General features: G+C 38.5%; 1 protein-coding gene across 7 annotated transcripts in view; it reads right to left on the minus strand.

Annotated features, from left to right (window-relative positions):
- LOC115371742 (interleukin-1 receptor accessory protein-like 1) overlaps positions 1–4,235 on the minus strand; it is a 325,316-nt gene extending 321,081 nt beyond the window's left edge. For 6 of the 7 annotated variants that reach the window (XM_030069302.1, XM_030069256.1, XM_030069294.1 and 3 more), the window contains exons 1-2: positions 4,084–4,235; positions 3,745–3,844 (exon numbers count right to left, since the gene is read on the minus strand). The gene's annotated coding sequence lies outside the window, so the exon portion shown is untranslated. The remainder of the gene's footprint in view (positions 1–3,744; positions 3,845–4,083) is intronic. The other variant, XM_030069271.1, reaches the window with a different exon arrangement.
- Between the last annotated feature and the right edge of the window lie 1,022 nt (positions 4,236–5,257).

Here is a 5,257-nt window from a genome sequence, read left to right on the forward strand (position 1 = left end):
AAATACATTAAAACTGCTTGCAGAGGCAAACTAAAGCATTGATGACCTTTGTACTTTTTCCTGGCATAACTTGAATACTACCATGTTAAGTGGGAATATTTTTTCTTTTCAAATTCCCACGCACTGTTACTTCCCTCTGGTGGTAATCAAGACACAAAATGAAACTTAAAGCACAGTGGGAGTTGCGATGATCTTGTCATATCCAGTTCTGTAGAATTGTGACGTTATAAAGCCATGCCCAGAAAATTTACAATAGTCATCTCATTTACAATGATGGATTATGTTCCTCTGTGCTGCATTATGTTTCTGTGAGCTGTTTTTACTGGATTTTGGAAAACAACGGCAGACTATGACTTCCGGGAGGAAAGGCAAACCCAAAGCAGAACAGACAGTAATAGGTTCTGACTGTGGCAAATGGTGATGAGAAAAAATGTCACAATGGTATTATCTTTGAACTCTCTCAGAAACCCAATAAACCACATTTTGTTAATGTTCTAAAACTGCAACAGCTGTTTTTCTCTCTAAGTACAAGAAATAAAGAATTAAAACGACATACTACTATATATTTTAGTTAGAATAGATACACTGTGCAGACACTTCAACAATTTCTTAGCATGTTTAACTTCTTCACTTGTAAACAGAAGAAACATTTTCCTTAGCACTGCCAAAAGGTTAGTATTATTTTTCAGTCGCAGGTGTAGCAGTTGAGAATTCTGAATTTAATTGTGTATGCTTTATTTCTCTGGGACTTCAAGTGAGAATCTGCGGCCCTGTCTCTCTCTCATGGGTTTCTGCTCTGTCAGGTCATGGTAGTTAACGCTAACAAAGAGGCCAGGTCATTGGCCTTTACTTTCCAGTCTCTGGTCTCTTGACTCGCAGGGACAAACCCCCACCTCCAAAGGTGTGCCTCTTGCCCCTAAGCACTGCACCAAATGACACATTCTATCCATCAAATGATGGACTGCAACATGCGAAGCAAAAAAGTGCAGGGATGGCAAATTTTTCATGCATATGATATTCAGGCTACAGCGCATCCGCCTACGTTAACCCAGGAGAGCATGAGGGAGAAGCTTTGAAGATGGATTACCAGATCACATCATGAGAGCGAGGCTGCTATGAGCAAGCAGCAATTTCAGGAAAGGCACTCAGAGAGAGTAGTATGTGAGAAGAGAGGAATACAGATCATTCATTTGGTTAAAAGTGTTAATTTTTTTATGTCAACAATATACAGTGTATTAATGCTATCATATCCGCAGTGCCCAAGCTAATGGCCACTATGCTTTTTCATAAATACTAATAAAGATGTCTTTGCCTTAAATTTGAAGTTATAAAGCCACCCATAAATTCAGATAAGTGGTGATAACACAGGAAATTGTGCGTTAGCTGTTAGCCATTAGTTATCATTTCCCTTGAAACCGGCCTATATCTGATATTGCAAATTTAGTAAAGCACTTGGAGTGCCCAATCCATTTTAAAAGAAGAATCTTTGGATGTGCAAGCAAAAAAAGAAAAAAAAGAAAAAAAAAAAAAAGTCGCATCGGAAGTGGTGATCTGTTGATTGTTCCTCATATTATCAATGCTGATACAGCAGTGAGGAACACAAGGTGGAGTTGACATGTTGCTTTTTTGCTCTCTCCTTCTCTCCTGGCCAGTGGAGTCTGCGCAAAAACACAAAACAAAAAAAAAACTGCTTTGTTGTCCTTAAATGACAAGGGCTTGCTGATGAAGTTGCTCCTAAATAAAGAAAGACCAGCATAATGAATGCCTGGGTCCCTCCTGCCAAAAACTGCATTACAGTGCCCCTAATGATCTCCCCTTGTCTGAATCATTCTATCTGTGGACCAACTCCCTGGCAAGAGTGAATTAATACCCCAGAGAGGAATTGAGAATAAAATTGGAGAAAATGGGGGAGTCTATGGGTGGAAACGAGGGAGGGCAGCCTCAACAAAAAGGCACAGCAGATACATGACCCCATTCACAAACGTGGGGCAGGGGCAGCCATTATCATAAGCTCTTTGAAATGAATGGCACTCCATCACTTCCAAGGTGAGCAGCTCTCACTCAGCAGTGCTTTTTCATCTCTGTCTCTCAAGGACACCATGTGGGAGAATGTACAAAGATGTCTGCTAATGCGTTATCACACAACTCTATAAAGTATCTAAAACTTGCAAAGCAACAACTCCATGTGCCTTTAAAACTGCATCAGTTAACAACAAAAACACCGACATGCAATACCTTTAAGGGCAGCCATTCCCAGTATTAATATGGAGGTGGGTTTGACTTTACAACACAGTCTCATAACTTTTCATTAAATTAGCAAACTCTGAAAAACAGATTATACATGTTTTTGACGCCAATATTGTGAAAGTTATTCCATTACAGAACAATTACATAAGAATTGGATGAACTAACTCTGCACTAACCGTTAAGCTGAAGCAACTAAAAAAGCTCCAGTCAAGGTCAGGCAAATAAAAGCTTTTTTGTCATAGCTAAGCAGTACAACAACACTGTTAAATAACTGTTTTCATAAGGGGCTACACTTGATTTTGAGATGCTTGTCACCATTACACCATTACCAACCATTACAAAACATGTTTTACCACCACTAACAACATGTTCCGACGTGGGAGTTCTAGTGAGCAACTAGGAAAGCCCAGTTATAACAAAAAAGCATACCACAGATCTGTCTATACAGTTTACTTTTTTACAAAAATCTCAATTGTGGGATGCAAGGAGAGGATGTGCGACCTCCTCTGAGTAATGCGACCTTTCTTGTTTCTTTTATTAGTCACATCTCAAATACAGGACGACACTGGCAGGAAATAGAAACAGTATGAACATCCATATTAACCCTAGAATACACAGCATGGGTCCAAATGGACCTGAAAGACACATTCTTTGCTGTATTTTTTAAATGAATGTATTTCACAATTCAGGATGCTGGGGCATCCTCAATTTGTTTGTTTTTATGATTAAACACATTTATTTCAATTTTGAGGTTTTGACTTTTAGAATAAAAAGTGTTTTTGTATGATTACCCCAAACATGCACAATATGGATAAATTTGATGCATAGTCGAGGGACCCTTTGTTACCTATTTTAATCAATTAATCTACTCATTTCATATTCAAGGTAATCCCTAATTATCATATTTCTGATTAGCACAATCATCACATTTATTTTTATTTTCTTTAGTCTGACATAAAATACATTTTTTTTGCATTATTTTCCCAAATTTGACAACATAGGTCATGATGGACCTGTGTGTGTGTGTGTGTGTGTGTGTGTGTGTGTGTGTGTGTGTGTGTGCGGTTTGTGTGCAGACAGATCAACGTGGTGGGTGTCTCCTCACCAGTGGTGGAGCAGAATAAAAGTGTTAATGAGTCCACAGTTGCTGCTGGTTATCAGCGATCAGCCTGTTGTCAGTGTTTATGATTAAGCAGCCTTATGGAAGCTTTAATGTGTGTGTTTTCTTTTTCCCCCGCCTGAGACTTGAGCCAGCACCAAGCTCGTATTATGAATATTCATGTGCATGGACCTGCCCTCACCATGAGGAAGGACTCCTCTATAGGCTGACATAAGCCTTGCACACAGACACTATATGCACTCATTAACCCACTGACTCAAGCCTCTTAACAAACGACTGGGAGAAATGAACTGTGACAAGAGAATGATTAAAAATGTACAGGACACCAGACAGTCACTGACAAATATTTGCATGTATAGTAAGAGTGTTTGCCCTACCTGATATTTTGTGAGTCCTCAGGTGATGCAGGGATGCTCTCTGATGGGAGGATACTGGACGTGCAAAATTAAAGTAACATCACTGCCACAGCTCCCCAACCTGACAACACACAGCAGGCGACCAAAACAGAAAAGAGGTTATGCTCATTTCTGCTATAGGACAGCTGAAATATTGGCTATTGGCTGACTAGAAACCTTTTTAACTAGTTAGCTAGCTAGCTAGTTTAATTAGCCTACAATCATTTCAAGGAGCTCGCGATGCATTTTTGAATAAGCGTCCGTTAAATTGTCTCGTGGTTTAACTGAATGGCAAACAGTGACATATTTTAATTAGCTTACCTGTGTTAAAATGGCAACTCCCTTCACCAAGTGTGAAGTCAGCGACTCAGGAACACTTGGCATTTGGTGCAAACATTTATCAAACGAATAAATAAATAAACAAACGTGGGGAGGGATTTATTTTTTTAATCAGTTTGTTTCCCGTTTGCGGTTTCCATGAAGTCCAACGCAGGTCCGGCAGGATACGCCGACAAGCGCTGTGATTGGTTGGAGAGTTTGTTGGGCCTGTTCCCCATTGGCTGTGAGAGCCACAGACATACATAGGCCTCTTTCTATGTCCATGGTGAGAGCCTTCATACGACACATGGGCTCTGAGACGAGTCTTGTGTTTGTTAGTTAGTTAGTTAGTTAGTTTGTTTTTTTGGTGGGCATTGTAGTTGCATTGCCTTTGGTAATCATAGCAATTACAGTGGTTGTTTCCTTGTCCCTTTTAATATAATAATGTAAATAACTGAGCAAATACATATATAATATACAGCTCGCGTGATTCCTAAACAAAATAGGTATTGCTATTTTTAATACAATTTAGCTTTTGTAAAAAAAATTTGGAAGGCACTCAATAGCTTTTGAAGTTTTATTTTAAAATATTCCTTAAAAAGAGTGGGGACATAAGGTGACAGTGTTACGGCAATGATGTCACCGTCACTGTCTTAAAAGTGTGACTTGGCCTTACATGCCCTTTAATATAATATCTATATCTATATCTATATATCTATATATATATACCAAATCATTTCTATCTATCTATCTATCTATAGATAGATAGATAGATAGATAGATATAGATATAGATAGATAGATAGATAGATAGATAGATAGATAGATAGATAGATATAACCAAATAAAACTGAACATAAAGATAAAATTCACACAGAAGACACAGCAGGTGACATGTTTCTCATTTTCACTTGGTACAGGTGACAACCCTATCTACAGGTCTATGCTTTTTTTAAATTTTGATGTATGCTATCACAATAGACACAACACATAATAGCATAATAGTATACATTTTTTATGACACTTCAATTCCTCATTTTCATCAGGCACTTGCCTTAATCAAGTCCTGGTCTTGGGGATGATCTTGATATGAGATCGCCTTGGGTTTCACCCAGAAAAGATCGAGATTCTTCCACTTCATCCTACTTGTTTTGTTGTTAATGAATTTATTGTTCTGG

The sequence above is a fragment of the Myripristis murdjan genome, chromosome 2 (assembly GCF_902150065.1).
Source record: "Myripristis murdjan chromosome 2, fMyrMur1.1, whole genome shotgun sequence".
NCBI classification, from domain to species: Eukaryota; Metazoa; Chordata; class Actinopteri; order Holocentriformes; family Holocentridae; genus Myripristis; species Myripristis murdjan.